Here is a 23,050-nt window from a genome sequence, read left to right as displayed (position 1 = left end):
CATCGCGAGAATCACCTCACTAGCTTGCTAAGGCTTACAGAATCACGGCCCTTCAATTTCACATGCACTTCATGGCTAGACCAAAGGTATGTCTGTTCCTAGTTTGGCAAGACAGGTGCTCCTTTGAAGTTCATAAACAAAAAATAGATACACTATAGACGAATATCCCACTGACTATAGACCACACAAATGCATGTTCTTAACCAGAAGTGCCTCATTCTGGCCTGAAGCCAAACTGAAACGCATCTCTATAATTGGCTTCATCTAAGAGACGTATGCACATATGAAGTTCTTTGTATGGAGTCAGATCATTGGTGCATCTAGTTCCATATTCTCTGCATTGACTGTCAGTGGCTCTTCAGGGTTTCAGTTCTTTTCCGAGCCCTACCTAGAAAGGGTCAAGGACAACTCCCTCCTTTAAGGTCCCATTAATTATAGTCTGAACAGAATTAGCCAGTATCTCACAGCATGATGAAACCAACAAGTAGAGCAAAATCTGCCGCATACTCAGTACACACTCTTTTACTTTCTATAGCTACTGACATAACTTCAGATATCCATCAATATGACTAGTTCACTTCCATTCTGATAACACTAGAATTGCAAGAATTGCAAAAAGATCTGGTCACTTCCCTTTGAATATAACTTTGATACTATCATTAAGGGCTAAACTCCCACTGAAACTCCCCTAAGACTATCAGCTGATCAAGCATCTCCACTTTAATTGATCAATTAAATTAATTAATACACTCACAAATCATCAAAGTCAGCCAAAATAACTTACAATTTCAAAAGTGAAACTCTCACTCTTTGCTAAAAGAAAAACCATCTTGAGTAGTCTTGTACAAAGCTTTAAGAAAGAATTGTAGATTTCACTGTGATTTATACATACAAAATCAGAATGAGGATGTGGAGGCAGGAGGAACGGACAAGTCTAATTTTGCTCACATGCATAGCTAGTCTTCAATGAATGCATCATGGAAAGAAGAAACCCTACAGTATTTGAACAGGTGCACTGTTAAGGAATTTGGCTTCAAAACTAGCAACTCAAATGTAGAAGATTATATAATAAAAGTCACATGAAGTTTTCTACTGGATTTTGGAATATAGAGTCCAAATGAAGAGACTGTGGTGCTTTGTTTTCAATTAGTGTTGCAAACAGAGTTTTTCTCAGCCATGGGAAGAACAGAACATACTAGATGTCAGAATCTGAATTCCTGAAAAAGAGAGAATGAAAAAGCAACAATACTTTTCAAATCTTGTACTTACATTGCATCCTTGGAAAGCAAGCATAGTACTCACACAGTCAGGAATAACAGGGTAAAATTGCAAGTCTATTTCCTGTGGGGTATCTAGCCTCAAGCCATGGAAAATGCATTTACAGTACAGCAAATCAAGGAACAGCAGGATATACTGCCTCTTCTTAAAGGTTAATCCATTAATCTTAGTTGTAAAGCATTGGATTTACACTGAACACAAAGAATGTAGTTTAAAATCTAGGCCTAGCATTTATCTGTCTGATCTACAACATATTAACAAGTCAATCAGAATTATTTGTTCACCTCAAAAATATAATCTGCCTGCAATTATTATGTTTAACCCATGCCTAGGTATAAATTAATATACCCACCATCTATGGTTTAGTTTAACTACAGGCACAGAGATTTGTAACCTCATAATAAGTACATTGTATTTTCACAAACAACTATGAACAGGGGATTGCTACAAATTCTTATGAAAACATGAAATTCCTGCATAGGCAGGAATGGTTTTAATCCAATAGTTTTAGTATGGTGGTTTTAATCCACCATAACAGCCTGTATGCTAAACAGCATCTTGACACACAAAACTACCAACTGTACTGCTTTCATTGAATGCAAGATCTATGTCCTATATACTTTGGGCTGGTTCAGAACATTTTGTGAAATGTCCTCTGGGACTTATTCACATGGACAGACACATGATGTGCTCACAAATATACAGTGTGAAGGTGGTGGTCACACAGCATTTCTTATAGTCAGGCACCGGCTGTGTTCAGTAATAAAAACATGAAATCATAGTTTGTTTCGCTTACTCATAATTTTGCATTATGTCTGAACTAGAGCCTGTCCAGGAATGGAGGTTTGTTTAGTGCCAACAAACCAGGATCTGAAATTGCAGTTTGAAGATGGTTTGCGAGCCATGGTTTGTGCTAATTGTGGTTTCACGTTATGCCTGACTTTACAGACTATTGATGAACTGCACTTAGGCCATTACTCCACCTCAAAAGGGCTGCTACACCATGGTGGCATATATCTTGGTGCATGGCTCATGGCACCAAATGCTGTCCGCTTCCTCCAGTGGTGGTTCAAGACCTCTATACACCTGAGCAGGGCACCAAATGCCACCCCATGCATGCACTTTCTCCTCCACCTCACCACACACACATTTTAAAGCTGGTGGCAGGAGGTCATGCTGCTTCCTCACTGGGACCTCAATAATCTGCTACCTGAGGCGACCTCCTCACTTTGCCTCATGGAAGGACAACCCCTGACTGCTTGCCTCCTTCCTTGCGGGCAGTAGCAGCAATAGCTACCACCACTTAACTTTCTGTGCACGTGCACACACCCCTCTGCTGCTTTCTCCTCCTTTGTGAAAAAATTAGCCACTGCCATGCAACACACACATTCCCCTCTGTCTCCCACCTTATCACTGAGCTGACAAGAATCAGAAGGGAGTGAAAGAAGAAAAAACAGAACACTGGAGTACTGTAGACACTATAGAACAGGGGCTCTCAAACTGCAGCCCTCCAGCTATTGTAGGACTACAACTCCCATCATCTCCACTTATAGAGAATAGCTAGGGATGATGGGAACTGTAGGGAAACACCTACAGTTTACCCACAGTGTGAGACCCCTGCTATAGAGCTTCTACAGTACCCTATGTCCTTCCCTCATTTACTCTCACTTCCTCCCCCTTCTCACCCAGCACTAAGGGAGATGTGAGAAGGAGGCGGCTGTGCCACAGCTTGGTGAATGAATCGTTTATTTCAATCGTTGATCAGAAAACAGAAAATCAAACATAAAAACAAAATTATACAAAATCCCAGAAAAGAAAAACAAAAAGAGGGAAACCACTTTAAATCCATAATATAAAGATTTAACTAATAATATCACCACCACTCAAACTATACATTTAAACTAATAAAGCTACCAGCTTCCAATGAATTTACACAGCTATTGAGCAAAACTTGGCAACATTTAAATAAATTTTATCAGATGTATCAGCTAAAAGCAAATTTAGATTAAAATTATCCGAATGCCCTGGATATTCTTTTATGAAGGGTAAGAAATAGTCATCACAAATGTCCCTCCCTCCCTCCCACGCACCCTCAATTCACCTTGTAAGAAAATATAATTGTATACACAATGAAGTGTGTCTTGACCAAATGAAATTCCATTGTGTACAGCACAAACAGTAATGCAGTTGAACCATTCTTTTAAAAATAAGGCCATGACTAAGATTTGGACAAAACAGAGCTACAAATGTTAGGGAAAGTAGCATGATAATTATGCATGTGATCACTTTTTTTTTTTAAAGTGTTCTGAGCCACTGTTGAAGTGTTGCTACTGAATTTCTGCTTTGCCTCTCTCCTGTATCCCATTTTTCTTCTGTTTCTTCATCCATGCCCAGCTTTTCTTCTTCATATCTTACTATGACTGGTGCCTTTGCTAGCAGCCCATTACATTTTTAAATTTGTTTCCTCATTAGGGTGGCAGGTTATGTGGGCCATCTCTACTGTTATTTGATTGGCTTTACTAAAGACATATACAAATCATAAATCAAAGACATTGTTGAAATTATTTTATTACACTTATCTTTTTGAGTCTTTTCAAAATGATTAAGGAAATCCATAATTTCCATTGTGCTTAAAAGTACACAGTAAAGCCAAACCAGAATTGTGTCTTGTTTCTATATAGAAGCAAACACACGCTCAAGAAGGTGGGAAGAGAAGAACTCTGTGCCAGTTAGCCATAGGCCTGATCAAAAGTTAAAATATATTTATTTTTATTACTACATTTATTTATTGGATTGATTGATTACATTACTAGACTGCACTATCTAAAGGCTTTGGGCAGTGCACAACAATATATAGAGTTTTAGGTATATATTAACCAAATGCAAGATGGGACATTCCAAATTTCTATCTATAGGTATTTTACTTTGATCAGGGTGGTGTTCCATGGGTGGTGACTCCTGTTTCCCCATTGTTATGGATGGACCACCATCTGGTTAAAGTAGGACTTGCAAAGACAACCCACCTCTGCAGGGATGAAGGATCCATTAGGTTGGTCTGTCAGAGAAGGTTATTGGATCCAATAGGATTCAAGAAGCCAATTTGGGGGCTTTCTTGGGCATTTCTGAAGCTCTGGAGAGCAAGGTACTATGCATTTCTATTCTTATCTCTCCTCTCCTACTTTCCTTATTATTATTTCTCCTTTCCCACTTGTTTTGTTAGGAACCTAACCCCTAGATTCCCATAGTGGTAAGGTTCCTTCATTCATGGTTTCTGTACTCATGGTTATAGGCAAGAATGGAAGCCCAGCAAATAAAGAGGGCAGGGGGGAGGGAGGGAGGGAGAGAGAGAGAGATCAGCAAAAGGAGCGCTTTTACAAATAACTGGCCTGAGCTTTTAACACACTCTCACTTAACTTTGTTTTCTTAATGTCCAATTTGCTTTGTTTTAAAGCTTCATATTTCAGCTAAGAACTGCACTTGTCAAACAAAAAGATGTTGATATAATTAAGCCAGATGACGTGCCCCACAAGTAAAATCAGCCATTCATGAAAGCTGGTCACCAGAGGCCATTTCAAACAATGCATATTTCAGGGTAATCTAAAGTAATCCCTTCTCTCTGCTGATTTGGTTTCCAGGCAGTCTTCTTAAGCACATGTGTGTAGCAAACAGGAGGCTTATTAAAACCTGATGTTATATCCGAGATTATAGGGCAGTGGGCTGAGGACTGAATTCGGTGTCTATGATCCTTCAGAGACAAATATCAGAAGTAGATATTCTCATTAAATGGAGAAGTGTCGTGATACATCCAAGTTACTACTAACTTATTAGGGAAAATAACGGAGTATTATGACTTTGAACTTTTTGAAAATATTATAACCCATTTTAACAGCTACAAGGAAATAAGGGGCAAAACTCTCCAGTTCTTTTTCAGCCATAAGCAACAATATTTATGTTTATAGGAATGTTGGCTATTTTAACAATTTCTTTCTAAATCTATAATGCTATTACAGCAGCATCTATGCTGTACCCATGCACCATTCAGCTGTGTAAAGGATCATCATCAGCACCCGCCCCCACCAAAAAAATACCCTATCCACCTAAAATTCAGTAAAGGAATCATTGTTATCAAAGTTTTAAGTAACAGCACACCATTTTTATATTTTACCAGCATTTGAGAAATACTGCAAGAAAGCATTCTAACCCTTTTGAAGGATGTCTTTTTAAATGGCTAAGATTGATTTTGTACATTTTTAAGAATACAGAATTCTAAGAAGATCTTCTTTTAAAAGTCATCTTGTTAAACAGTTAAGTTTTGTACATTGAGACTTCATCTGGACAGTGATGAATTTGATTACAAAACCGATGCATATAAAGCATAGTGTATTGCATATAAGCTATGTGTTATAAATGGGGTCCTAGTATGAGAGTGAACATTTACAGTAACCCAACACTAAAATAAAATTTTGCCTTTTTATCATATGGAAGGATTACACACATGAATCGCATATGTGCTGAAAGCCTTGTTTTCTAGTGCTTTTTAGGATGTGCTGACTTGCAGTCTCACCACATAAGGAACTACTCATAATATAGTTTGCATCAGCACACAGTAGAATGATTCAAGTCATGATAACATTTTCACCTAAAAAGTGGGAGTGAAAATTGGTACACATATACCTCCCTCAAGCACAATCTGCTGACTCTAGAAGGCCAGCACAGGCACACCCTTGCTCTGCATTGGCTTTAGGAAATCTCAGAAGTTCCTCTCCTAGTTTTTGAAGGCCTGTGGGCAAATTTGCATTAATCTCGGCGTTCCAGAAGTTAATGCTAAATATCAAGAAACATTTAAAGAGGTTTTCTTTCATTAACTGAAATGCAAGCTCCGATATGGTTATTTGTGGGCAAATACGTATACTTCAAAACATGAGTGGGTCCAATCTGTCACTCTGGAGTGAAATTTATATGAAACCAACAACTAAAATGTCATGAACATATAAGACACAGGTGTTGAAATCTGAGATGAAAATAAGACAATCCAAAAGCAACCACAGTTTTACTGCAAGGACACAACCATGCTGTGGATCTTGAAACCTGACATGGCAATTGTACCTCTCAGAGTTATAGAGAAGATTAGCATTTTAAAAGTTGAAGGTTTTCTCAACCATCCTACTTCATTAGAGCAGGAGTTCTGTCATTTACATACAAAAGAAGCAGGATTGTACCTCTGAGACTAGGGGATATTGAGGGGCAACAACAGATGGCCAAAACAAAGAGCTTTCCCCACTCTTTATGGCCTTGTATGAACAGGTAGAATTTTCAGAAATACCTTTCACACCATTGCCTGATCTCTATAGCCCTATTCAGGCATTTCTGAAAGCATGGACTCGGGGAAAGATTCTTCCTGTGACTGGGATCTCTGGACACTCAAGCATCTCTCCCAAAGTACAATGTTCATCTCCTCAGACAAATGCTGTAGTTGTGGACACCATGGAGGTGGGGCTATGGAGCACGCCAGCGTGGGAGGGCAGGGGTTGCAGGTGCACTCATGGGTGCACTGTCCACATTTTAACAACAAACACCTCCTCCAGTGAGGCACTACCTTGGCGTGGTTGTGGGGCTTGCGTGCTCCGAGGAAGGTGAGAGCTATGCCAGAGGTTCAACCATACTGGTTTCATCAGAGGAGCCAGACGAAGAGTGCCTCTCCCATAAACAATATGGTGAGTCGTAACTTTAATAAATCAACAAGGACCGCACCAGGTGCTGGGGTCCCTGGACATCTGGTGGCAAGTGGGCTACAGGACTCAGGATCTTCAATTGAGCAACCAGGGCTGGAGACTACTAGGGATGTGCATGGAACCGCGGAGCTGCGGTCTGGCACTGGTGTGTGGGGCTCTTTAAGGGCGGGGGAGGGTGTACTTACCCACCCACCCCAGCCGCGTTTCCCCCGCCGGCGCATTCATTTTGTAAAGCTTTTGGGGTGGCAGGATACCTCCCTGCTGCCCCTTCCCCCAATTGTCAGCAAAAGGCTTCAAAAAGCCTTTTGCGCACACAAAAGGCTTTTTGAAGCCTTTTGCCGACGACTGGGGGAAGGGGCAGCAGGGAGGTATCCTCGCGCCCCAAAAGCTTTACAAAATGAACCTGCCGGCGGGGGAAACGCAGCGGGGGGGGAGTACACCCTCCCCCGCCCTTAAAGAGCCCCCCACACCTGTGCCGGACCACCCTCATGTCCGGACCGGTTTGGAGGCCTTCAGAATGGCCTCTGGACCGGTCCGGGCTCATCCCTAGAGACTACAGGGTTACTGGAAGAAACATCGCTTGACCGGAAAAAAACACCAAGGAAATAATGATTTGCTACAAAAAAATCTACAAATTGAAATTGAAAGGCTGTGGCAGAAGAAGACCAAAATAATCCCAGTAGTAACTGGTGCCCTAGATGCAATTCCAAAACACTCTGAAGAGCACCTCAACACCATAGGGGTCACAGAAATCACCATCAGTCAATTACAAAAAGCAACTTTACTGAGAACAACCTATATTTTTTGATAATATCTATAATAACAACAACAACATTGATAATAAAATTCAGTCATCCCAGGTCCTTGGGAAGGACTCGATGTCTGGATAAAACAAACCAGTCAATAACACCTGTCTGACTGTGTAAACAAGAAATAATAATTTAAAAAACCTGTATTTGTTAGCTCCCCATAAGAAATTGTTCTCTGGGTGGCTCACAACACAGCATTAAAACATCAAATAAAAACACTTAGTACGCACACTTATTTGATAGAACGGTCCACTGAACAACCTGGGACTTATTTTTAAGTGAATATGCATAGCATTGCACTGTAAGGACTGCATTGTTTTAAAATGTATTTGCACACAGATAGGAACACATTTGTGAAACAACTTGGACAGATACTTCAAAACAGGGAGCCCAATTCACTTACAGAAAAAAGATGCTTCAATATCCTATTTCATAAAAACTACCATCAGTAAGGAATTGATTTTGACTTGAGGCATTCGCTAAACACATTATCAGCAGTATTCATTTGTTTGTAGATGCTTTTTATGTTGGTATTTATATAGTAGTTGCAGTTGGAATCTCATTTTCAGCATTATTTGTTCCTAAAAATATTCCATTAATGCCCCAAAGCAGAGGATCCTCTTTTCATCATCAAAACAATATTCCCATGTTCCTGTAGTAGCCCAATATATACTATTCTAAAATTCTCCCAATGCCAAGTCCATGCTATTACCATTTCATGGGCATAACAGTTCATCAACTGTTTGGAGGAGGCTCTTAGCGACCTGTAATTGACCTGCTACAATGAAACCAAGAATGCGGCCTCCACTATACGTGTGGTCCAGTGCCAGAAGAAAATAGCAGCATTCCAGAATCTGCATACCAGAATAATCATACCAGGTGCAAAAACAACATATTTGCTCCGGAAGATACAGTCAGTAATACAGGCACCTTAAACTGGGAACTTAAAATTACATTTGGGATCCAGGTTTGCAAGAACATAAGACAAAACACTAACCTAAGCAGATCACTCTTCCCAAAGACCCCGGCACTTGTTTCAAAATCAAAAATCAATTTGATTTTTTAAACTTACTTTTTAAAAAGTGTTTAAAAAGACCTCGGCACTTGTTTCAATTTAAGCAGTTTGTTATAAAATTGTAACTGTTTGATCCTAAGATTCTCCGTAGCAGGAAATAAGTGGTTAGGATGGAACATAACATAAGAACAGACCTGCAGGATCAGGTCCAAGGCCCATCCAGTCCAGCATTCTGTTTCACACAGTGGCCCACCAGATGCCTCTGGGAAGCCCAGAGGCAAGAGGTGAAGGCATGCCCTCTTTCTTGCTGTTGCTTCCTTGCAACTGGTATTCAGACGCATCTTGCCTCGTAGGCTGGTGATGATAGCTACAAGACCTGTAGTCATTGATAGACTTGTCTTCCATGAATTGTCTAAGCCCCTTTTAAAGCCATCCAAGCTAGTTGCCATCACCACATTCCGGGGCAGATAATTCCATAGATTGATTATGTGCTGTGTTAAAAAGTACTTCAATTTGTTGGTCCTAAATTTCCTGCCCTTCAGTTTCATGGGATGAGCCCTGGTTCTAGTGTTGTGAGAGAAGGAGAGAAATTTCTTTCTGTCCACTCTCTCTACTCCATGCAGAATTTTATACACCTCTATCATGTCTCCCTGTAGTCACCTCTTTCCATAACAAAAAGTCCCAGATGTTGTAGCCTTGCCTCATAAGGAAGGTGTTCCAGGCCCCTGATAATCTTGGTTGCCCTTTCCTTTCTGCACCTTTTCCAGTTCTACAAAGTCCTTCCAAAGATTTTATGTTCCTTTCTGCTCTCTTCATTTGGGCAGGACTTCCAGTTTCTGAAACAAGTCTCCCACACCCTTTCATAGCTTCCCTGACTCTATTTGTAAGCCATGCTGGCATCCTTCTGAACTTGGTGGTACCTTTCCTCCTTCTAGGTATGCATTCCAACTGAGCTTCTATTATAGTGGTTTTAAATAAGTTCCAAGCTTTCTGAAGTGAACTGACCCTCCTGGCCTTCCCTTCCTTTTTACCAATCCCCTCATTTTTGAGAAGTTTCCTCTTCTGAACTCCAGTGCTTCTATGTTGGACTTTGTTGGCAGTACTCCACTCGAAAATAAGCTGAATTGGATCACTATTCCCCAATGGTGTTGGGGAAATAAACATTCCCCAAAGTTATGCCATTCCAACATAAACAGGTGATGCAACATGAATACTTGGAGCTGAATATAAAATTATTATGCCAGGGATTAAAAATTACATACATACAAAAATTAATTACATACACATGATACAGTAATGGTTTAAAGTATATGAAGCTCTTCAGGCAAGATCTTCCAAGATACACTTTTTGATTAGCGATACCAAGGATTAAATTAAAAGGGTCAAGAGAATATTCATTTCTGTGTATATCAAATATTCAAATCAGTTTCTTAGAAAACACAATTTAGCATTAATACAATCCAAGGAAACTAATTTTATTTTCTGCAGATAGTGTTTTTGTTCTAAGTAACATTCTTGTCCACACGCACTGTAAATGTAAATAACTGCAGCAATCACACCTTACCATAATGAATCCACCATACCTGAACAGTGAAGAAACCCCCAAAACCTTCCTTTACTGATGTATACCTTTATCTGAATAATTCAGAAATATCTCCTGTAGCATTGTATTTGTGTAGAAAACTGTTAAGATTTGCACATGCCACTCTGGTTCAGTCTCCAGTAAAGCCTCTGGGTTGCATCAAGTCTAAATATTGGACAGCTTCTTTCATATGTGTTAAGAGTTATGCAGATGGTACATGTTCAGTACATTAGATTGCAGTGCTGACCCATGATATTCTGCCATCTGAAATGAAGCATCAAATGGCAGCCCTCCCTTTTTTTCTATTAACACGACACTCCCAATTCATTCCTTCTTTCAAATCTCTTTCCTTTCCTTCCATTCTTTTTGGGAAGAGAAGAAAAGCAGCTTGGTGCCACTGCCTTTTTACTTTCCTTCCTCTGCAGGCCAATTCATAGGGGGTGGGCACTTAGTGGGCTTCTGTGCTGGCCCTGGGAACCAACCTACAAATTGCTTCAGCAGTCAGGCAGCTGATTGTTTCACCCCACTTCATGTTACGACTGAGCATATTAGACTGTGCACTTCTGAAATAGGACTTATTCCCTTGTCCCTTTGTACAATGAATATGATGCTCATGACAAGCAGTGAAAGCTCTCTTGAACACCATGAATATATTTTGTACCCATTTAACTTGGTCTAGCTAATGTGCTTCACTAATATTTTTTTCATGTAGCAGCATTTGCCAGTATTTATTCACATGGCAATCTATATAATGTATAGCTAAGATCATTTTCAATTTGATTTATGAAAAGCACAGAAAATGGCACAAAGTTGTGAGAGCTGCTAATCCCTGTATTGTATTCAGGAAAAGTGAATTAACTTTTAATTCACTTAATTAATTAATTAACTTTAATTAAAGCAGTATCCCCCTTAACTATAACCCAGAGAGTTCCCCTCCCTTATCTTGGAGGATGTGGGGGCAAATTTACCTTTCTGTTGTTCTCCCACATCCATCACTGTGCCTACCAACAAAAGGCAGGTACAACATAAGAGAGCCAGCGTGGTGTAGTGGTTAGAGTGCTGGACTAGGACCGGGGAGACCCGAGTTCAAATCCCCATTCAGCTATGATACTAGTTGGGTGACTCTGGGCCAGTCACTTCTCTCTCAGCCTAACCTACTTCACAGGGTTGTTGTGAGGAGAAACCTTAGTATGGAGTACACCGCTCTGGGCTCCTTGGAGGAAGAGCAGGATATAAAATGTAAAAATAAAATAAAATAAAAATAATGGTTCACCCAGCTGGTGACCATAAGTTTGTAGCTGGGCCAAATCATCCCTGGTGGTCTGCAACAACATCTGAGTAAAACTCCCCCAAGGGCACTTGGGAAGGGCACCATGTGATGACACCAGCCCTGAAAAAGCCAAAATCCTCCAAAGCTAGTTTTCCAGGTGGACAACTTGTTGTAAACTTCATGTAGTTTACATCAAGCCTAAATGTTATAACCCTATAAACATCAATGGGGCCAATTTTCAAGAATATGAAGATAAATATGATAAAAACATACATTTTTAAAAGAGCTGGCACATATTCTCAATGGCGGCTGTGCTCGGGTGGGCGGCTCAGCGGGCAAGCAGGTGAGCAGAGCGAGTGGAAGGTGTATGTGATAGTGCCTGAGTTAGTCTGGATGCCATGACGACAAATGCCACACTGGTGCTAGGGGGTGGGGATGATTTTTAGTTATCTTCCCTTCCCTCTCAAACCCACTGTAGCTCCCGAAAGATGACCCTGTGGGTATTGCAACCCTCAGAGGGCTTCCCAGTGCAGTGTTAATTTGGATGTCCAATATAAGTAAAACACCTTCCGGACTAAGCATTACAACAGATACGACAAACAGGCTCACAAAAGTAAATAAAGAATTCCCTCAAGTCATTGAAAGACTGATGTCCCCTTCTCTTCTCCCATCTGATTATCAGTTATAACCTTATAAAAGTATTTTTAGAAAGTCCACAAAATCCTATTATTATCCTATTCGATTGGGATTGACACCTCTTCCAGGCACTAACCATTCATTTCACTACCTTGTACCTCTATGTAAACAGATCCTTAAGCAGGGGTGTAAGTATCATTAGGTAAGGGGAGACAGTTGTCTTCCAGGCCACCACCCCAAAAGAACCCCCCCCAGAGGCAAGTCACAAGACCCCGACTCCCCGATCTTTCCGGGAATCAGGAAAGGAAAAGGAACGGCAAGAAATCTGTTGCCCACCTCAGTTTCAGAGACAGTTTCAGTTTCACATTGGTCTCCCCTCACCTCCTTCTTGCTTACGTTCTTTCCTCTCATTGATCGGAGATCAGTATTGTGCATTTTCATTGGGCAGTGTCCACTCCTTAGGAGCTCCCGGGAAGTTGCAGCGGCTGGTAGGCTCTTCCCCCCTCCACTGCGGCGCTTTGCACGAGGCAGCCGAACTTTTCCATTGGGAGCCTGCGCGCCCTCCCTGCCCCCAGCCAGCTGCTCGCTCTGCTCGCCCGCTGAGCAGCCCACCCACAGAAGAAGAACTTTCCCATTTCTTGCTGGCAGGACAGGACACAAGAGGTTGGCAACATGTTGTTGCCAACTTCCTCTGCCCTGTCCTTCCTCAGTCTGGCGCCGCTGGTGGAGGTAGAGCCAAGGAAAGGCATGTGGTGGCCAGGGACCAAGTTAAGAGGCTACCCGGCACAGAGGCAGCCAACTTAGTCTCCCCAGCTCAATTTTTCAAAGCTCAGTGACAAAGCAGCAGAGATGGTAAGCATGGCTGCCCCTCCTTTGTAATGGGTTCAAAGGGAGCAGGGAATCCTTGCTATGTGCACCCTGTGATGACCTATGTGATGACCCTGTGGGCAATCTGCAGCCCCCACCCGCCTACACACACACTCATATTGTTAACTGATCCCCTTTCTGCCCCATCTTTCTCTCCGCCACCGCCAACTTGCGTGGTCTCTGCACCTCTATGGTGGTAGCTTTTTTTGACTGGCTAACAACTTGGAGCTTCTGAAATGAAGCAAAGAGCTCTCCTTCCCCTTCTTTTTCCGAAGGATGGGCTATTCTCACAGGCAGTTGATCTTCAACACCTGATGCAATGTCTGCTGGCTGCAAAAGGCAGGGATGGATCCCTGCCTCCATACTAGTGTAGGCATGTGCGAACAGGTCCAGCAGTTTGAAGATCTGGAGGTTCAGTTTGGGGGTTTGGGATTAAACCAAACCCCCCCCCCCCCCGGTTTCATCTGGACCGGAACTAAACTTCCGGACACATTTACAATTAAAAAAATGAATGAATGAATGAATGAAGCCCCTTTGGGGGGCATCCTATATGCCGTGGGGGGGGGGGGAGAGATCCGTGTAGGTTCCCCCTCCCCCTGCTGGCCTCTGTAGTCACTGCTGTGGCCTGGGAAATTGATCATTTTCAGCCTGTGGAAAAAAATTTTGTTTGGAAAAACATAATGGCCACCATGCATGCGCAAATGACCTCTGCGAGGCCCTGGGTCATGCCAGGGCTTGAAGGGGTCATTTACGCATGCACGGAGGCCCGAACGGGCCAAAAATGATCAATTTCCCGGGCCAGGGTGGTGACTTCAGAGGCAGGTGGGGGAGGGGGAACCTTCATAAACCCCCTCCCCCATGGCATACAGGAAGCCCCCCAAAGGGACTAATGGTACTTTAAATTCATTTTTTATTATTATTTCTTGTTTACACAGTCAGACAGGTATTATTGACTGGTTTGTTTTATCCAGACATCGAGTCCTTCCCAAGGACCTAGGATGGCTGAATTTTATTGTCAATTGTTATAGATATCGTCGCAGAATATAGGCTGTTCCCAGTAAAGCTGCTTTTTGTAATTGGCTGATGGTTATTTCTGTGACCCCTATGGTGTTGAGGTGCTCTTCAAGGTCTTTTGGAACTGCACCCAGGATGCCAATTACCACTGGGATTATTTTGGTCTTTTTCTGCCACAGCCTTTCAATTTCAATTTGTAGATCTTTGTATATGGTGATTTTTTTCTATTTCTATTTCTTCTATTCTGCTATCCCCTGGTATTGCTATGTCAATTATTTTAACTTGTTTTTCTTTCTTCTCCACTACAGTTATATCTGGTGTATTGTGTAGCAGATGTTTGTCTGTTTGTAGTCTGAAGTCCCATAATATTTTTACATCTTCATTTTCTTCAACTTTTTCAATTTATTATTATTATTATTATTCATGAATCAGTCCAGACCGAAGGGGGGTGTTCGATCGGGGCCGGATCGGACTTGGCTGCTCAGGTTCGGGTCCGGTCTGGATTCGAACCGAACCAGGCCAGCTGTGTTCCATGCACACCCCTATACTAGGTGTCTGCATGCTTCGCCTATCCAAGCCTTCCCAGCTGAGGATGGAGGGGGTCATCGGATGGGCAGAGACGAGAGGAGGGAGAGGCAGGCAGTGTCAGACAGCAGGAAGAAACTCCATCTGCCAAAGGCTATACTTTAATCCGAACCCCCAGCTCAGTGGGGGACGAGGGACAGCCATGTGCAATTAAGGCTGCATGCCGAAGCGTGCTTGCTTGAAATAAATTCTTGCTGAAATCAGTGGGCTGTACTTCCAAATAAACAATATTAGGATCTGGCCTTCAAAATTAGACTCTCCTCTTTAAAAAAGAAAACACATGCAAAGTACTAACTTTGTGGGTTGGAGCTTCAGTTATCTATTTTTGTCTCTTTAAGTACATATGTATTGAGGCAATTTGAGCGCTTGTGGAAAGTGGTATTAAAGGCTGCATCTTCTGGTGCATGTAACGTGTGTGTGTGTGTGTGTGTGTGTGTGTGTGTGTGTGTGTGTGTGTGTTGTAGAAGTATCTGCCTCTTGGGCTGGAAAATGTTTTCGATGCACGAATTACTTGGGAGTAAACCTGATGGAACTTTAGTGGAATTTCCTTCCGCGCAAACTGCTCTCGCCTCGGTCTCCACCTTCGCCCTGCCTAGCCTGTTCCCTTCGGTTTCTTGTCCCTCTCCTTTTCTTCCTAGTTTTTTCCTCTTCCACTGCCCCCATCTCTTTTCCTCCAAAGTGAGCCCTTCTCTCTCTGAGCTCAAGGCGGCTTACTCCCAAGTCAGCGTTCACATGCAGCATAGCAACCCTAGTCTGCTGTGCCCATTTCCTCGCAAGCCATGCTCCCTGAGCTGCGGGTTGTTTACTCCTGAGTACGCGTGCCTGGGATTAAGGCGTGCTCTGAGTTTGCAAAGCTTAAATCCCTGCCCTTATCCTGGATCGGTTAGCAAGTGCCGGGCGACTTTCTTTTTCTCTTCCAAAGCTGCTCCATCCGCTTTTGCACCCCCAACTTGCAGAACAGCATGGGTGAGGAAATGCCTTTTCCTTCCGCTTACATGCCTTGGCCATCCACATTTGGGAAGCAAAGTCCAATCCTCAGGCGGGGGGAGGGGCACAATACTCCTCTCATTTAAGCCGGCCTTTCTCGACGCAGCCTCTCCCCTGAGTGCAGGCAGGCTGCAAGCCTCTAAAGTGCCTTCTGGATGCTTTAGAGGCTCTCTGCTCTGCTCACCTTCACAGGAGGTTCCACACGGGAACAGACAGCTCAGCATTAATGGGCTCTATTATGGGAGCTGAAATCACAATCACCTCCACAGCATGGCTGGTGGAGGGATCGGCGGCTTGTAAAGTAAAGGTAGACCACAGAGCCCTGTGGTGGTTCATGGTAGAATACAGGAGGGGTTTACCATTGCCTGCTCCCCACGCAGTATGAGATGAGCATTGTCTTTAGCATTGTCCTGTATTGCTGCTGCCCAATATAGTAGCAATGGGGATTCAAACTGGCAACCTGGAAAAAACAATATTATTAAAAAACATATGTAAAGAAGCCACATCATAGATTGTGGGCTTAGCCTTAGAAAACATAATTTGGTGAACTCAGGCAAATTCAGTTTGTGTTAATTACCTCCATGCATGCATAGCCTCTCACCAATGATCTCTTTACATTCCCTTTAACCTATCTGTGTATTAAATCAAATATCCTCTTGTAATTTTGATTATGCATGCATGTGGTACATAAGTTTTTTTACTAGGGTGCCCAGTGTGTCAAGGTAATGTTGATGCTATACTATTATACATGCAATAATAATTTTAATAGAAATATATATAATAACTAAAATCATTACATTCCTATAGAATAAAGTGTGAACAGCATTCTTCATTTCAGATGTAGTGCTGCGAAAGTATCTAATAGTTTAAATCCAGTGTTATTTCTACACTATTCTGCAAATGTATGACTGGGAGGCTATTTTAAGAAAAAAATTATTAAGGAAATTGGTTCAGTCATTGCAGCCCACATACACTTCTTTGGCTTTTCATTTTATGATATTTGAACTGATTGCTGAATGTACATTTCTGAATTTTTAATAGGGGTTTATTAGAGGCACATTTATATTAGAGACAAATGGGCCGAGTGTGTGTGTTGCATCTATAGTGGCATATAATAATGCACATGTGGGCACACTGATTTGATACTGCCTCCCAGAACAAAATGCACATGTGGGCACACTGATTTGATACTGCTTCCCAGAACAAAAGCCATTCGATTCATGGCTGAAAATTTTTTTGAGGGAACACTGGATGGGGATGAATGTGTTGGCTGTGGCTGATTTTTGGAGAAGAAACAGCAAGGAGGTCAGGGAGGGGAATCAGAGTAGTTAAAGATGATCGGATGTGAAATGTTTCAGTTCAAAAGGATATGGATATTTTATATGCCCCTTTTGATATTAATAACACTGAATTTTGTTTGTATATTTTAATGTGATGCATTGTTCATATTATTGTTCCTTTTAAATGAACAAATGAAGGGCCCATTTTATAAACTCATCTCCCGGCCCACTCCAACCTTGCTACGCCCCTGTCCTTAAGGGCTGGAAGAGTTTTGTGTGGAGGGGTGGGGAGAGGTGGCATATAAATAGTTAGGTTTGTGTCTTTCACAATAGTTTTCTGATTTTTTTTAATTTCAGAAGCCATTTTATGTGGTATTCAGCCATCAGACATTTAATACCACCTGCTTCCTTTTTCTTAACAAAAGTACACCACACTAGCAATCCACAGCCTTCCGCAATAAGAAAAGCACTTTAACAACTGAACGTCCATGACAGCCCTCTCTGCTTATGAACTCTACTGCTAAGGCAATAAGAGCAGCCACTTCTAAGTTGTGAAATTGCTTTCCTTTGTCCCTTGCTGCTGATGTAGTAAAAATAATTGCAGGATTAGGAAGGAAGCAATCTAGCTGTCCACTGATTTTCAGTCTTCATGCCATGTCTTTGATGTTTAACCTCCTGCCATAAGAAGGTGTCTTTCAGATAGACAATTAGTCACATTCTGGCTCCGATAAAGGCAGCTATAGAATCCCCAGGCACCAGGATTTTATCCCGACCTTTTTCTTCTACTAAGATCTATTCACACCAATGGTGTGCTACAGGTTTTCAATTCATCTATATATTTCAAACTCATCTATCGTTTTAACAGAGCTTAGATGTATTCTGTAACTTCCTAAGCAAAGCGCTACAAATGATGGAGGGAAAGCAAACTCTGCTACTTTTCGGTGTACTAAAAACTGTGGCCCAGAACCCCACACTGTAATAATTCTGGCAGCCTTCTTACAAATCCCAAAACAGCTTCTTCCCAGGAGGCCAATGGCTGTCCTACACTCTGCTAACCACACGAGTATTGTTGCATATTCTTTACCACACCTATACTGCAACTGCTTTTGAAAAAGAAAAGGCATCCTGTTTGCTGTAAATTAGTAACTGAGAACTACCCTGACAGATAGGCTTCCTTCAGTAAGGGGTCTAACACCTGTCAATAAGTTTAAAATATGCTATTTAATTTAAAAAAAATCTTTGCAAATGTAACAGTAGTTCTGAAAAGTGAAACATAAGTTTACAGGAGTTAAGGATATTGGCATTGCATAGTAAGATGATCTTAAAACTGCATTCATATATACTCATCTGTATAATTACATATAATTGAAACAATGCACATTTACTCAGAATATTAATCATTTGATCCTGTTGATAGAGGAAGCTATTGTGATGCACAGAGTAGTTTGTGCGAATGAAACTGCACCAATTCTCCTAGGTTTGACAAGCAGGATCTTGCTACACTGGCTGTCAGTGATAGCATCACTATTAAGAGTTATTGCAAAATATTAGGAAACTGTGTGAAATAACTGGCTTAGTGGTGACCCATATGCTCCTAGGATACTCTCTGTAGAAGAGAGTCATCCCCAGTATATATCTGGAAATATTCTATCCTACAATTCCCTTTCACATTCTACACTATGTTCCCTCTCATTCAAATTCTATTCGGGGTGGCCAACCTGAGCCTCTCTAGCTCAATAAATTGTGGCTGGAGATGATGGGAGTTATAGTCCAACAACAGCTGCAGAGCCTCAGGTTGTCCAACCCTCTTCTATATTATAGAACAGCTTTACACAACACAGTAAAAACATCTGGCAACCAATCAATGAAGGTTGATTTGTGACACCAGCATGAGACTTCAGATAATCCATCAAGGCACCTAGAGTCCACAGTGAACTCAAATATATTATAGGTTAATGAACTTCAATAATATTTGTAGCAAAGGGGCTGAAATCACACTTCTTCCTCTACCAGCATGTTATCTTACTGAACATACATTGTAATTTCAGTAGTTAAGAATGAAGATCTAAATGCCCAGCTGAATGTAAAAATGGTGACTCAAGTATTGGTTTAGAAATTTAAAAAAAATGGTGAAATCATTTTGGCTTCCATATTTTATTGCTCCTGGGAGTTATTTTTCATATATAAAGGGTGGTTTCAGACATCATGCAGAACCATGTCCCACCCCCACCCCCATTTAATTTATTTAATCTACATGTTTGAACCTGCACCAGTCAACAAACTGTAATTTATTTTGGGCAGTCAAACCACAATTAGAAGCCAGAAATTAAAGTTTGCCTAACCATGGTCTTGTGTGATGTCTGAACCAACAATCATGGTTTAATCTTGATTTGTTTCAGTAGCTCTGCCCTCACAGGGCTCATCCATAGGAACAATAAGGGAAAGGGGCAGGACCTGGACAAACCACAGTATGGTAAAACAAACCAAGATTTGATGATGGTCTCTGCTGCTAATCCAGGTTTGTTAAGTAAACCTTAATTAAAATAAATGATAGTTCCACCTTTTGTCCAAACCTGCCCAATGTACAGCTGAGATTGTGCATTTGCAGTTTCATGGATTTTGAAAAAAGATGTGCAGAGTTGTAAGAGCTGGCAATCCGTGTGTTCTGTTTGGAAACAGTGGATTAGCTGTGCACTGTCTCCTTAAGTACAAAACACACCACTCTCCCCCCCAACCCCGCACCGCCTTTTGACTTGGAGAAACACTGCTACAGTCCTGCAGTAAGATATATGCCAGGGAGCTGCATGTAATTCTGTTAATAAACCTGTTACCACGTTTGTGGAACTGAAATTTCATCAAGTAACAATTCCAAATAAAGGAGAATTTCAACATTTCTGTAAAGGCATGCAGCTGAAATCTGCCCACTCCTAATGCAGGTTATGCTTGACAGCAACTTGTATCTGTTACAAAAAGAATTTGTTTTTAACAACAACAACAACAACAATTTATATACCGCTTTTCAACAAGTTTCCAAAGAGGTTTACAGAGCAAAATAATAAATAAGATGGCGGCTCCCTGTCCCCAAAGGGCTCACAATCTAAAAAGAAACACAAGATAAACACCAGCAACAGTCACTGGAGGTACTGTGCTGGGGGTGGATAGGGCCAGTTACTCTCCCCCTGCTAAATAAAGAGAATCACCGTGGTAAAAGGTGCCTCTTTGCCCAGTAAGCAGGGGATATGGGGAAAGAATACGATACTTGCTCCTTGGTTACAACTGTACACATTAGTCATAAATATGAACAGCTTTCATATTTATTGAAACTGAAGTCAGAAATGGGTATTTAGAAAACAAGGTTAAGTGGCACAGAATTCATTTCCACAGGCAGGAGAATTGTGGTATTTTGTGCCTTTAAAAAATATGAAATGCATTTCAGCATTGTAATATGCTGGGAAATGTACTATGAAATGGGCATTTAGGCACTTATGTTATAGTGCACTTGTAAGAAGAGAACTATACATGTTTATTCGCCTTTTCCACCTACCCAATACCTAGGTCTTCCTGTGCAAACCTCTCTTTTGAAGTCCTGGGAAAAAGAAATCAGCCATTATCCTCTCAAAGGTCATTTGGCTACTGAAACTCCAGTCCTCAGCCCAGTATTGGCTGCTTCAAAGTTTGCCAGTTCAGGCCAACCATTTTCTTTCCTTCCTGTGACTCTTGTTGGTTTTATTTAATCAGCTTAGGAGACCTCCCCTGGTTTTCCTATGATGAAATGCACTATGCTAAACATCAAAAAGGTTTCTCTACCGCTGTTTTGTTTATAAAGGGGAAATAAAAGAATAGCCGTTTAATCACGCTGTGCAATAGCTCCAGTCTGAGAGTCTTAAGAGCCATAATCCCCTTCCCCTCAACCCTCCCAGAAGAAAGTGTTAAATTATAAACACATGAGCCCCATTCTGCCCCTACTGAAATCAGCAGGGAACTCAGATTGTTTTCAATAGGAACCTTGAAGAATTACAATAATTGCAGCAAATACAAGTCTTGGATTTTTTTCTAAGATTCTGGAAAAAAAAACAAAAACAAGGCTTTTGAAGCTCAGAGAGTGAGCATGCTCAGGAGGCTGGAATAAGCACCTCCTTAATACCATGTGACCTACAGGCAGGATCCTCATCACATAACCAACTTCCATGACTTCGTATATCTAACAAAACTGGTTTAAAATCCAACTGCTACATAATCAGATATTCACAGAGACCACAAGCCTAAGCCACATATACTAGGAAGGTGGTTCAATTGATTTCAAAATGCATGCATGCATTTCCATGCACGCATGCATAGGACTGCAGCCTTACAATTTGTCTTTGGTGGTCTTAATCTTTTTCATTCCTTATGATATTTACTAAAGATATCTACACACACTTTTGAGCAAGAGCTAAGAATAACAAACCCCACAGGACAAAACATTAATTTAAGAGTTTCAAAATGAAGTTGGCACATTTTAAGATATCTGCCTCCCAGTGTATTTTTTCTAAAGCTGAAAAACAGGCCTAGCATAAATTTATTTTAAAGGTCAGTTTTATACAGTTAGCTCTTCCCAATATCATATTGTGATATGTACAATGCTTGCCTCTGAGCAATAACCCATTTTGATTTAGTTGGGGTTGCTACTTCCAGAATGAGCTGTTCTACAATTACTGTAGGCAAGAGGGATCCTTTTTCTAAATTAATTCCACAGCTGTCAGTCAACAACTTCTGCCTCTAAACCCTAGAGGCAAGCTCCAGAAGTCAAGCCAAGAGACACTCAGCAAGACATACAAAATTGTTGTTCTGTTTCCACCTCTATGACCTTAAGAGTCTTACCCTGGTCAAAAGAGTTCAGAATCTTGTATGCCTTGACAGCTTGCAGTCATTTAAAAAGGTTTAGCTGGTCCATATCAAGCCTCACTTGTTTGGAGTTTCTTACAGTTTGGTGAGTCTATGGAGTTGCTTGGGGGATTGTACTTTGTACAAGAGATGGTAGGAGATCTCTTTTCCCAGGACTGTTTTGTTACAAATCTGTTAACTCAGTACTGTATTCAAGACGGTAAGAAAGACCAATATGACAATAATGTGTAGAAAGAGGTAGCCGTTAATCCTGGCAGAAATGAGGTTATGCAGAAAAGGTGATAATTTACTACCGAGCAAAATAGGATGGGTAGAGGTGCCACCAATCAGGAAAGTCCAGTATCTGACAGTTGTATGGATATACATTTCATTCAGAGCACCAAAATGCTTAACAATTTACCAAAAATCCAAAACACCATACTTTTCTGCAGAAGATAAGATCTCATTTCATTTCATGATCAATAAAAAGCCAACCTCTTAGACAGTTAAAATAAACTCAGAATTCCTCATGTCTAGGTAAAAGTACACTATTTCCTTTGCGGGGGTGGGGGGTCCAAACTAAATGAAACTATAGATTTCAGTCTAGCAGAGGTTTTGCAATTCCCTCCACTGCATACTCAGAGGCACACAGCCTCTCCTCTTAGGCAGACAGACCAGCCTGCCAGCTTCACTGAATGCACTTTTGAAGACCCTGACTCCCTCAGACACAGAAACAGCTTGTCCTTACTTGCACTGTCTATACCTGAAAACATGTGACCTTTGCTGCTCGGGAACAACATTACTTAGCCCAAAGGTATGTTCAATGAGCTTCCTTCAGATCCATGTTGACACTACTATTAATCTATGGCTTTTGAATTTAGTAAAGCCACATAACCTCGTACTTGTAATTCTAAGCATCTCATAGAAAACAAAAATCAAATTTTAAATTGCAATTGTTCAGAAAAAAGTATTGCTGTAACTCTGTAATACCATCTTGATCCTCCTAAGTGCCCTCTACAGTTTGTACCAGAAACATTACATTACATCTCCTTAAACTTTACTGATGAGCTCCACATCCAAGAAACAGAGAAATGTTAAAAACCAATTACTAAGGCTGAACAGAGATTCAGCT

At 41.2% G+C, this 23,050-nt stretch overlaps 1 protein-coding gene across 14 annotated transcripts in view; it reads right to left on the bottom strand.

The window, feature by feature from the left end:
* The window catches only part of SULF1 (sulfatase 1), a 198,483-nt gene that overhangs the window by 104,057 nt on the left and 71,376 nt on the right, over window positions 1-23,050 (bottom strand). The window contains exon 2 of one of the 14 annotated variants that reach the window (XM_053250519.1): window positions 16,135-16,235. The exons of the other annotated variants lie outside the window; for them this stretch is intronic. The gene's annotated coding sequence lies outside the window, so the exon portion shown is untranslated. The remainder of the gene's footprint in view (window positions 1-16,134; window positions 16,236-23,050) is intronic. 14 annotated transcript variants of the gene reach the window in all.

This window comes from Hemicordylus capensis, chromosome 4 (genome assembly GCF_027244095.1).
Source record: "Hemicordylus capensis ecotype Gifberg chromosome 4, rHemCap1.1.pri, whole genome shotgun sequence".
In the NCBI taxonomy this organism is placed as follows: domain Eukaryota; kingdom Metazoa; phylum Chordata; class Lepidosauria; order Squamata; family Cordylidae; genus Hemicordylus; species Hemicordylus capensis.
This window is presented reverse-complemented; position numbering and strand designations above follow the sequence as displayed.